Source organism: Hyposmocoma kahamanoa, unplaced genomic scaffold (assembly GCF_003589595.1).
Source record: "Hyposmocoma kahamanoa isolate Upper Pololo Valley unplaced genomic scaffold, ASM358959v1 81, whole genome shotgun sequence".
In the NCBI taxonomy this organism is placed as follows: Eukaryota; Metazoa; Arthropoda; class Insecta; order Lepidoptera; family Cosmopterigidae; genus Hyposmocoma; species Hyposmocoma kahamanoa.
The window spans coordinates 8,596,092-8,609,761 of record NW_020654080.1 but is presented as its reverse complement, the minus strand read 5'-3'; positions in this window follow the sequence as shown (position 1 = coordinate 8,609,761).

Here is a 13,670-nt window from a genome sequence, read left to right as displayed (position 1 = left end):
ATATTTGTATCGAAACGAACATAACACGTGACAACGTTATTCGCTTATTTATGAATGAGCATTGTCTTATACGCATTTCAACAAATGATGATTGATTGATGTATTTTCAATGAAGGCAGAAAACGAAAGAATTTTGCCAGTGTCGTACCAAGTAAATCTGTCCACACATACCCGACTATGAAAATAGAATAATAAACTAGCGGGTGTTACAGTATGGTCGCCTGAGTCCGTATATTTGTACTATTAAAGATTTAGGTAACTATAGTACCGGCACGCTATGAAAGCCGTTTTGACGTTTGTCCGCTCATCAAGTTACGTATTAATTCATAACTACGTTGAATGAGGTAATTGATGTACACGCACATCAAGCTACACATTGACGTATCTCGTTCCGTTGCACTGGTGGCGATTTTCGAACAAAAATGTGTAGTCTGATGTGCCGTTGTCAGTACATTGTTGTCAATACTGACGTGCGGTAAATTTAAGGCATTTTATGACACAGCTCGGCATTTGTTTTTCAAAATTCGAAATTACTAATACGATGCTCACTTATAAGACCGATGTCCAGCACAACATTTACCTCAGGCAAACTCGCGTCGAAGCTCAATGCAAAACAAAGCAGTTTCGAATTGACGATATATTATGTGAACATTTTTAAATTCGTTCTATTGAAACTTTAATAAAACGAAAAATAATAAATCTAAAAACTTACAGATGCGACTCGCATTTGATTATATTTTTAACCGACTTCATAAAAGGAGGAGGTTCTCAATTCGAGTGTATGTTCTTTTTTTTCTTTTTTTTGTATGTATGTTACGCAATAACTCCGGTATTTGTGAACCAACATAATTCTTTTTTTGTGGGAAAGGGGGTACTTCCATAGTGGTCCCATTTTATTTTGAAGAAAATCATCCACCTCTAAAGGTGGCTGTTCACGCATGAAGATTCATGTTTATATAATAGCGCCTAACTTTAATTTAGGAGCAATTATTTTAATGGTTGATTTTGCTATTTCTCCAATTCAAGGCGTTTTTTTTATTTATCTCCAGTGTCAAGTCCTGTATAGTAGCGAACTAGGGGATATTTTAATCAAACTTAGCAAATAGACGTAATTCCACGTACTTTTGAGGTCGGTTTTTTTTAGTACTCTGTACTGATTTTCGATAATGAATCGACATTTGACCTCACTATTGTAATCCGTCAAAACGGCAATAGCGTGCCGGGACTGTAACTAAAAGTAAACAAACTTCAGTTGTCAGTTGGTTAACTGATCAAGTACAATATTCAGTAATGAGTTTCATGCGTCGTATTACTGCTGTACTCTTTAATTTGATCGCACGTTATTAGCTGTCATCTTTTTAAAGGCTGGATTTTAGGTTGTTTATCGCAGGAAAGTTGTGATACGTGTCATTCATAATGTTTATTTAAATATTGTATTTATATTATGTATTTAGTACACTTGAAAATGTTACCATATATTTAGAACCATTTTGAAAAAGTTCATTATAATTTTACGTAAATAGGTAACGCCTCACAAAATAGTAGCACTAGAGCTTCTTGTGAAAGAGTTCGGGAAGAACTGCCACAGTACCTATTTCTGCAGTAATATGAGCATTACTGCGTTCCAGTTTAGAAGAGTAAGGGTGCTGGTGAAATAACAGGCACATGGGACTTGTCAACTTGTATCTCTGGATGACGAACGCAGTGACAATGCCCATAAGATCTTTGCGATATACAGCTCTAAACGGCAGCTGTTATGAGTAGGCGTGTCGCTTACCACTCACTACACCTAACCAGTCACTAAGTATTATAAAAAAACTTTTCTTTACGGTTTGTTTACATTTAGAAACCTAACTTTTTACTAACCTAGCCTAAGCTTTTGTAATAATACGTATATTATATGCATAAGTAATATGTATAATTATATGCACAGTACATTAAAATAAGGAGTCCAACACCGTACAAACATAGTGTAAAAAGACAAGTAAGTAGTGTAACTCCGTTAAATGTAGCAGCGTGGCTTATATGCGTGCACACCCGCCGCGTGCCTTGTACGGACACTCACATTCGCATAATCTTGGGCGACACTCGCGTTGCATAGCGCGGGTCGAACGCTCCATTAATTATAGACCAGAATCATTTGCTCGGTATTAAAATGACATTAAATAGACGTGTTTATTGTTGTGTTTATAAGAGTGCTGCAAATTCAAAATTATTCAGTATTGCATTTCTATTTCATAAGACACTTAGGGTCGTATTCTAGAACTCTACTCAATGCTCAAGTCAGGATTTGAGTATGGTTTAAAGCACTCGAAATCATACTCAAGTCCCTGCCATTAGGGTCGTATTTCCAGTGCTTGTATTGCCAGTGCAATCCTGACTTGAGCATTGAGTAGAGTTCTAGAATACGACCCTAAGTCTTACTTTTTTCAAATTATGACTTCTCTACATAATTCCCGCGACAATTTCATTATTAAAGTTTTCGAGTATATTATTCTAAAACATTAAGTAATATTTCATGATACTACACTAACAATTCTTCACGGTAATATTCCAGAATGTTGAAATTATAAAAATCGCCACCGAAATTAAGTAGTAAAAAGAACTAAAACAATAAGGTGATAACCCTACGCCCCAAGCGATATAAAAGCGACGCGTCAATACAGAATCACCGAATAGGCCTACTTCTCCAATTATACTAATGGTACATACAAAGGTAGTAATCGTGACTTGTATGTGTGTCACTCGTATAAATAATCTCGCTTTGACCACACGGGATTGAGCGTGGGCCGCACGCGCTATTCATTGCAGAATTGCAGCGCTTGTCTGTTGGTTTTATTTATGTTTGCGCGCGAAAAATGGAGGCAATAAAAAGATTTACTAAAAATATAGAGTGAATGAAAAAACATTCCTCGAGATTTTAGAAAAGGCATGGCGATTTGTAGTAAATTGAAATATCTACCCTGTCCGGGCGATCCAAATGTGTTTTTTCAAAAGAATATATTTAATCCAATAACAATTTATTTTACTTTGTAATGTAATGTTAAAAAGACTGAAACAAGTCGTTGTCGACGAAAATACTTTTTGTGTAAACTCGAATCGCAATCCATTTCTAATTCATAATCATACCACCATAATGAAAATACCAATTTACGATGTAGGGGGTATAAACATTTTTTATACTTTTTGCCGTAGCGCCATCTGTGAGAAATCTATTTTTTCATCAATTTATCAAAAATAAACTTATAAGTTTTTGTTGTATTATTTGACAATTTTTAGATCTGTGTTAAGTTCAAAAGTGTAAACGTCCTTCCTGACGATCCCCACCCCCGCTCCTACGTTTTGCATCGTGCTAATATTTAGGGCGCGTTCCCATTATATCGTAAGGTTTTATTTCTCGTTGGATGACTGTCGCGTCTAGCCGATTCCCATTATCTCAACCATCCGTCGTGACTGTACTGTAGACGTTCGTTGAACGACTGTTATATAGAAATAGAAATAGAAATAGAAAGCCATTTATTGCACAATCACAAACACGCATATAAACAAAAAACAAAAATAATAATAAAAACAAAAGGACATTGAGGAACAATAATAGTACAAAATATGCAGGTAATTCATCGTCATGCGCGTCGCGACTAGTGCAAACGGGACTTGCTCAGCTTTAGCCACAACCGGTTTGTTTACCGCGTCGTGGCACTGATTTTCAGCAAGCCCGGGCGAGTGAGTCACTGACAATGATAATCAAACCGAAAAATAAATAAACCTAAAGAGATAGCAAACCTACGAGAGTAATAGAAATAGTAATAATAATACAATAATAAATATAAATATAACAATGTTGTACATATAACTATATAGAAATACGTAAATGATAATAAATGGATAATGTCTAGTTTTGTGAAGTGTGGCGTCCGCGCGGACGATACAGGAGATCGAAGCGGGGTGCGGGTGTGGGTGACTTTTTGATAGGCAACAACCTGTTCCGATGCGTATCTCTTGCATACCCAAACCGACGCTCGCGTCGCTCGCCGGAGTGTATGACGCAGCAGAATAGTGCACTTTCGTAATGCATTTTTTCAATATAAACATTTGGGTAAGTATTTTCCAAACCATTATATTATTATATAAATTGAATTTATAATAAACATTGATGTATTAATAATGAATTATAATGAAACAATATTGATTCCCAATAATTAATTGTAAATATGTTTATATTGCAGAAAGAAAAACAACTAAAATTAAAATAACAAAACGATAAGATCCCCACCTGAAACCCGGTAATCAAGCTTGTAAAAAAGTAAAAAGAAAAGAAGGAGAAAAATCTAACAAGCAAAGGAACTGACTGCCGCAGGTGTCACATATGCCGAGCGTAGAAAACCATTTGGTAAGTAAAAATAAATAGCAATTAAGAAATTGTGTCTTGGATTTGTGCGTTCAGTAGGTACACTTTGTATTTATCCTTAAACGTTTTCTCTGATTGCAGACTACGGATCGGCGGGGGCAGGTCGTTCCGTATCTAGCTGTTCCCACTAGATCGTGACGACAATTTATAGGTTCACGACAGCCGCCTTGTCGTTTGCAGGACAGGATCGTTTGAAGGTGTGATTATCTGTCGTCACATTTTTATCGTGACGTTTTACATCCGCTCACGCGATACATGCAGCCGTAGACGCATACCACACCTAGAGGTGCTGGTGATGATTTTATACCGATTTATCGGATATCGAAGTTGTAACAGGTAAAAGAACTAATATTAATTGCTATTTCGGTAACTACTCTAGCAAACCATAAAGTTTTTAATGCCTGGGTCCGTCATTTAAAAAAATAAACAACTTCAAAAATACGTCACGACAATCGTGTGTGTTATTGTTTGGGCTGGTGATTTCGGTATTTATTTATTGAAAACATACCGTAAGTAGCGTTTTTTAAGTTTGCCCTGAATATAAATGTTTATAAACTATACTTTAAGGAGTAATTTAATGGTAAACGTTAGAACCACTCAAACGGAATATTATCATATTTATCCAAGTACACCAAAAATTTCACTAGTGCTTTTTAAGTGCAGGATTTGCGGTGTATTACTGCGTTTTATTTGAGATGTTTTTGTTGGTAGTACGGAGGGTATTTATTTAGCAATGCAGAATAATAATTTTTATTTATAAAAACTTGTATTTAAACTGAATGCTTTTCTAATTTGCGAAACCAAATAGCCGCCTTTTTGCGGCAGGAGGAGCGCATCGCGTGAGCGGATAAATCGTCTGACGAGTGTCGTTCTACATCTTCCCATTGTCACGACAGTTTGTCGTCGTAACGTCAAAAACGTCGTGAACGAGAATTAATCGTGTTGTTCTCTGTGTGAACAACTTCATTGCTGCAGACACTTTAAACTGCAGCACTATCTATCGTCACGACATAATGGGAACGCGGCTTAACGCTGCGCTTTCTTTCGTTACCGCACAGAGTTGTCACCGCTTAGAGCGATATATTTAAATATTTTTATTTTTGTACGAAAGTTTTTCTTATCGCATCGATGGCATACACACTCACAGTGTGGGACATGTTTGCCATTGTGATGAAAGGATTTCCCAATCGGCGTAACGTACTCGCCGATTGTTAGGTAGTATAATATAGTATAGTGCGGTATTCCGAAGAGGCTCCTTTCATGCACGCCAGCTTAAGTAAAATATTTATTTATTTATTTATTTATTCATTCAGGCAACTAAGGCCCATATAACAAATACCTTACAGACTAACATACATATTATTATTATTGATACATACCTTACAAACTAACATACATATAAAATAATATAACTAACTAACTAATATAACATAAATATTATGAATTAGTCATGGAACAAAAGATAGAAGAATTAATAATTGCCTGGTAAATATTTTACACTGTTGATACCGTCTAAAACTATAACAAACTCATTGTAGACGCTTGTATCGCCGCCTAAAAAATATTTATCTTTTTTTAGAATTTCGCAACTCGCTTAAAAAAATACTTACATAAAATTAGATAAATCCATAAACACAATACCAGAGACTTGTTCTTATTAGACTTGTTTATATTAGATGTTCTATACCCCAAGTAACTAGTTTCATAAACAACCGTATCAAAGTAACAACGCAACAAAGAGGAACCTAGCCACTAATACTGATACTAAATATCTCTTACTAGCGATAGCAACACAATAGCGGCTACTTGCAAAACTAGGGCCGGTAGCAATAAGTCGACTTAAGCTGAAAATCCACAGGTCGATCTGATGGTATCGCTTCTAATACAGTTACTACATGTTCTCGATTCAATAATACTTAATTGAATATTTAAATATTATAATATAATATGTTCAAAACTATTATTACTGTATATATGTCCCTGGGGCGTTCTTTGGCGTAGGCTTATGTAATCAGTGGACATAAATAATAATAATAATAAATTTATTTATTTCCACAAAATTGTACAAAAATTACAATCACGAATTATACAGCGATTTCAGAAATACAATTACTTACAGAAAGTGGAACAGGAAGTAGCAAATGACGACACTGACACTTGAACTGGTAAAACCTGTATCTCAAGAAACAGAGGCTTAATTGAATGGGAATGAATGTGCGTGGTAAGGGTTGGGTTGTGGGTGTGGGCTGGTAAGTGTGAAAATCCTTCTGGACTTGGCATGACGATGATGGTGATGATGATGATGATGACGAATAAATTTGCTTTTATTTATTTATTTTATTGGCAATTGTAGCTTAATATTACATTTAAATGAAACAAAAAGAAAGCAAGTGAGCTTTGTACAAATTCAAACTTGAAAATAAACGATATCAAACACAATTTGAATTTTTATTCAAATAAAACAGTGTTACACTTTTATGTAGGTTTTTTATGATACAAAGCAAATACAAAAACGACTCGGTCCATAGCAGTTGCAGTGCCACCCAGAGCTTTAAATCGCAAAGATCTGATAGACACTGCCAGTGCGCCTGTCATACTGATACGAGAACATAAGTTGACAAATCTCATGTGTGTATAACTTCACCAGCACCCTTCCTCTTCAAAACCGTAACGCAGTAATGATCACATTACCGTTTGGCGGCAGAAATAGGTAAAGTGGCTGTATTTCCCTGGACGAGCTCTTTCACAAGGAGCTCTACTGCTACTAAATATTTAATTAAGTGCATCACGCAATATACAAAATATATGTAAATATAATACGCACATACGTATTGTTTAGCATCGAAAAAGTCTCCTTATTATTACTTTGGAAATGATTTTTTTTTTACAAAACGGATAATAGAATTTGATCTAGAGATTTACTAGAAAACTCCCATTATATATAATATAATATCTTTCCAGGCGAATTATTTTCTTCTAATAAATTAGTGCGACGAATTTTCCAGACTTTCACGAGTTCAAATAGTAGACAGAAGACTCCGTATTTGGCCGTCTTCCAACCTCCAATCTCCTTAGTGCAAAACCCGTTTCGTATTTACTAAAGTAGAAAACCTATAAACTTTGTAACTATCGCCTTTCACTAGACCGTAACTTGGTATTGGGTTTTTGGTTTTACCTATACTTGGTTTCTTCATACTTAGTTTCTCTTTGGTTGTTCTGATAAGAGATTCATAATAACAAAAAGGTGTGTTTTACTTAACTTGCTAAGTTCTATGAAACTTTAACAATCTATTACAGTTAAACAAATGAATAATTGCAATAGTTTTTATATGTATTATCTGATAAAAAAGCTCTTTTGTCTAGTAGTCTAATAGAAAGATAGATTGTTTATGTATTTCTAAGTTTTTTTGTGATATCGAGGGACAGCACGAACAAGTCGTCCGTTCCGGTTTAAAAGGGTAAACTTACTGGGGAAATTACAGACACATAGGACTTGTCAACTTATATCTTATGGTAACAGTCTCAGTGGCGGTGTCCCACAGGTCTTAGTGATTCGAAGCTCTGAGTGTCACTGCAACTGCTTATGACCTGACGTATTGCTTACCACCACGTACACGACTTAATTCGTCCAGTCGTGTAGTATTATAAAAAAAAACTTAAATTAAAAAGGATGGCGAAAGCTGATCCAATAATTTTAAAATCAACGAAGAGCCGTTCATGGACTTTGCTAATAGAATTTAACGTTTTAATTTATGCTATGATAATGAATCACAAGTATTGATAGGCCTCTTTAATGCACGTCGTCAAAAACACTAGGTCACAAAACACACAGGATGTCGCCATCCTTCTTTAAAGAACCCCGATATAAAACAGTATACTCCAAAAAGCAAGTTGTTAACTTACACCACTTGTAAGTTAACAACTCGTCGAGACCAATTAAATGCCAAAACATGATAGTTCTACCGTAAGTGATTGAGGTATTGGGCAGTCTGTAGGCAATCCTGGTGGCAGCATCAGATAAATATTACCAAATTTCAAGTTGAACGAACAAGTGTAAATATTCTTTGTTAGTATGCCTTTTGCAACGTGCGATCGGTCCATGAACCATGTTTCGTTGTGATCTATTAGGCGTGTTAGTCTCGCCCTCTCTGTGTTAGGCTGCCTTCGTCTTTTCAATTTCTCCTTCCTTTGGTCCTACATGTGGCGCCTCTTCAATCGTCTGTTACTTAGGTTCAGTCAGAGCTAGCGTAAGCCTGTTTTCATATTGTAAGATTCTGTCCTTATAGGCTTTTGTCATGCTACTTATCTCCTGTTTGATAGTAGGGATTTTCAGATGTAATATCTCCAAGTTTGACATACTTGCTGAGTTGCAACCCATAACTCCAAGTCGGTTTGAGGACTGTTTTGTAGATGGTGGTTAACTTGTTTTCAACTGACAATCGGGATTTTTTGCCCAGACGCCCGCCCAATGATCTGAGTAAAATAAATATTAATTTTATGACTGACATCCCTATAGTAACTGGCAAAAAGCTTACGACCTAAAAGTAGCTGAACAGATTTGTCAAACATAGCTAAGAACCCGATTAATTAGCCTTGAAATAAAAACAGATGCTTTAAGACTAATCCATTAGTTTTTAAGCTATGATGCTACAGACAGACAAACCCACACATACACAACCAAAGGCTTGAAACTTATTACACTCCTGGTTTTGCGTCGTGGATTAATAAATTAAAAAGAAAATTACAAAATATATTTAAGACTCACTAAATAACTAGTGCTTACTATAATTGAAAAGAAATATAAAAAATCTTCTTTTAAAAATTTTACCTGAGAAGATATCTAATAAGATAAGTGCTGAATCCATCTTCGAGGAAAGCCTAAGTTTAAGTTATTACTCCCAGAGGTAACAGATTATAAATCGCAGCGGTCCATTTACCCCACGAGAGTAAATTTCGACTAGTTAATGACGCATTGAGGGTCAGAGAACGTTGGAAGGATTTTCATCTATTCTGTAAGGCTTTACAAAGCGAGGTATGATTGTCTGGTAAGGTTTTCGCCAAAAGCTTACTAGACGAAATTATTTCTTTTTCTTGAAATTTTGTTGGTAATCGAATCCCTAAATTCATTGTCTTTTTCTTGGCATTTGTATAACTGTTTATTTTGACGTTATTCAAATTATTATTATTTTGACATTTAGTTACATTTACAATTATTATTATCATTACAATTGACTCACATAACTATCACTGTGTTTAAATTACTGACTGACTTATTACATTTATGTGTGCACGCCCATGTGATATTATTTAAAAAAAGTTACAACCGCGGCTGACTAAAGATGTCGCTATAATAATTGTAATATTAAATTTATTGAATATTATGACGTTGTACTCTACGATAGTCAATAAACTTAATTATACTTTGCTTCAAGTCAGATACTGGAGTCGCCGCTTTACTTTCTTAAGTACCTATCGGCTGCCGCTAATTACGTAGTGCCATACCTATGTCTCTACACTTGAGTTTAAGCTTGTTGCCAGTTACAAACATTCAACCTACAATCTTCTCTACCATAGCATTCAATGAAACATGGGTCTTTAGTCTTCTTCAATAAGGCATTATTGGTAGCAATATTAGGCTTTTAACACTTCAATATCAAACCACATATTTCCTGTCCAATTTCCCACATTACGGCTATGAGAATATTTTTCAAAAGAGCAAGAGTTAAAATGAAATTCATAATTCGAATCGTCACCGAGTTGTTATTAAAAAACTTTTTGGTCCCGCATGAAGTTGCCGTATTCATTTCTGTTTTGATCAACGTTTGATATTTATTAAATGATGACAAAACTTTGTGGGTGCTATTATCTGAATTTTGAACGAGATGAGGTTTCATTTTTAAGTTATTTAGAGCAATTTCCATAAATAGCTGCCTCGACTATATAGAGATTTTTAAAATTTTGTATATGTTCCAGTAGTTTGCACATCGGTTTTCATGGTTTCGCCATCTCTGAAGTCCCGGGTGAATGTAGAAATAGTAACTTTTTTATATTGTCTCGGGTCTGGCTATTTGTGGTCCGTAGCGTCGTTGTTTTTCGATTTCCATTACACAATTGCTTTATAATAATAATAATATAATTTATTTCAGGTAAAAAATAATCCATATTTTGTTAGTATATCATCATAATTCTTATGTAACTAGTTTTAGTAATACATTTTGATTTAATTTAATGGATCGCTGGAGCAGTGCAAGGTCGGCGCTCAGTCATTTTGTTCTGTTGGCGGGACCAAGAACATATCTTAACATTTTTCTAAAATTCCAAAAAGGTTAGATCTGTGCCAGTTAATAGTAAACTGGAACCCATTTTCTACATTTAAAGAAGAACAGTAATTATAATTTAAATAACATACGGTGATCAGTGTAAAAACGCCAAACTGCGATTCTTCAGCTTTCGGCTTTCTCAACTACAACGGCGTGGTCTATCTGTCCGCTACTAACGTGCGCACTGCCTGAAAACCGAACTACCTGGTCATCATTAACTGCCTCCGTGGCCGAACGGTTACCATGCCGGACTGCCACGCAGAGGTCCCAGGTTCGATTCCCGGGCCGAGAGAAATAGTTGTATGGCCTACAATTATTTCTCTCGTGAGTTTGGGTGTAATTTGTGGTTGTCTATGTGTGTGTCCATGGCACCCGCGACACAGGGTTTCCCTAGTGCGGGGCTATGTTGAGTGTGTGCGTTATTTATTATCATTTTTCATCCAATGCGAGTCACCGAACGGCATGGTAGGGGTTTTCCAAATTAAACAGTGTAAATGGAACTCGTTTAGTGTACGCGAACTCACGGTATATTCGCATTTTTTATATTTTTCGAACATTTAATAGATTCTAAGCAAATTATGTAAAAATTTTTGGCTCGTTTACATTATTCGCAATGCATACTTTTACCCTGAGCTAGTGTTTAAATTGTTATATTCGTTATTATTATTCCTGTAATAGATGCTTTGTAAATTGTCTAGTTTTTTCTATTTCTTACCTAGCTTCTACCAGACTAAAATAAACGTATAACTAACCAAAAACGTTTCAGTAGCCATGCTGTAGTTACTTACTTTGGGATCAGTGCAACGTGTGTGATCAGACAACAGCCGAATAGATATTTATTATTTAAAGTATGTATATTATACTGTCCGCTCATCGTATTCTTAAACATTTTCTGCATAAAAGTTTTCATATAAAAATTTTGTTGATCTCTCAGTTAACGTCGATTTGCTTATAGGGCGGGTCATATTATAAGTTAGATAAGTAACTTCTTTTAGAATTCATAGTTAACAAATTTCCAACATTTTCATTCGTAACATTTATTACTAATTTGATCGCAATGTTCACGACTTAATTAAATAATACGTAACAACCTACACAACAACTTCACTGGTACTAAGCGTGACAATTGTTCTAGTTTATAATCTGTTACAAAATTCGCGACCGAATTTGGCTTCTGTCCAAGGTGTAACTCACGCCACAAAAACCTGACTCACTTTATGTTTAGAGGATAAGGGATGAACGTCTTAATTAGGCTTTACGTTGTAGTTGAAAATTTAGGTTTATTTATTAAGGTATATTTAGTATATGACGGAATATTGTACACTAATACTGTTCTTATAGAAAATACATTTGGTTAAACAATGTGATGAAGTGATTTCAAATTTGAGCTATTTAAATTTAGAACAAAAGCCTCCCTGCTCCCAAAGCTCCCTGAGGAACACTTCACAAGGTACCTATGTAAGTTAAAATATTACAGTAATGAGTATAAAATCGCACGTTGAAATCGATGCAGACACGGAACAAAAATCACGCTTTTAAAAATTTTAACTTATTTTTAGAAACATTAGAGTAATTTTCACGAAAGTTGACATTAAAAAACACTTAATTAATAAAAAGCCCTTTTTAAAACATCTCTACCAAACATAAACCGATATCAAAGGTGAAAAAGCATTTCGCTGTTATTAAATTTTCAGCAATTCAGAAACGTTAAATGAAAACCCATTTAAACATCATTTCAAGTTGTCAGAACAACAAGACACAAAAAAGGGACAGCGATCAAAAGAAATAAACATTTCATGAAACGGCTGTGTACTGTCTGACAGTGAAAAAGAAGTGGTAGTACAGACAAATGGTCCGCGCCGTTATTTATTACGACTCCCTCATTCGCAACTATGCTCGGTTTTAGTTGCTTTTCTGCTACGTCGTCTGCTTTGCTAATTACAACCGCATTTTCCAATTAATTTTATGATGTGGAAGCCATTGAGAATAGTCGTTTAGCATTTATTTTTTTGTCTCATTGTCACGATAGATTTTCCAAACTAACCGGGTTTTCAGACACGGTAAAGTTACGGAATCTGCAGAAAGACATTTTAATTTAGTTAACTCTTGAACTTGACAGAGCGTTCGTGATCATAACAAAGTTTGTTTGTTGAAGGCTGACGTGGCTTGCCTCATGATATCTCGTCAACTGTCTATTGTCATCTCTATATTGGTGGAGTCTCTAGTGCAAAGCGCCGGGGATTGCAGATGTTTTTATGATACCAATGAATGGGACGAACACACGTCTGTCTACAACAATTGCAGTGCCGATCAGAGTTTTAAATCTCAAACACCTGATGGGCACTGCCACTGCGCCTGTCACCCTGAGACATATATTGACAAGTCCCATGTGCCTGTAATTTCAGCAGCAGCCTTACCCTTCAAAACCGGAATGCAGTAATTGCTCATGTTACAGCTTGACGGCAGAAATAGATATGGTGGCAGTACTTTCTTGGACGAACTCTTTCACAAGGAGCTGCACTTCTAGGAAAAAATATTTGATCGGTCTTTTGCATGGGTGAACTTCCGCGAAGTATTATTACCTTTTACTCTGCCTTGCACCACAAGACGCACTATGAAATCAATATTCTGTCTTAAGACATGACCGAAGAATTTCAGGAGGCGAGTTTGTGCCAGAACAAACAGACTAAATGCCGAATTCTTGGAGCACGGACATGTTTGTATGAAACCCTTATTGCTATGTCTTTCTTGATAATAAAAAATGGTGCAATTAAATAATATGAGATTTGTTAGGATACACATGTTAACACAGTAAAGACTGGACGAGAGAGAGAATGTGTGAGCGGTGGAACCTACAGTGTAATTTGGATACACCAAACTTACCATTAAACACTTTTTACTATACACAAGGATCTTTAGGAATCGCTCTTTGTAAATAGATA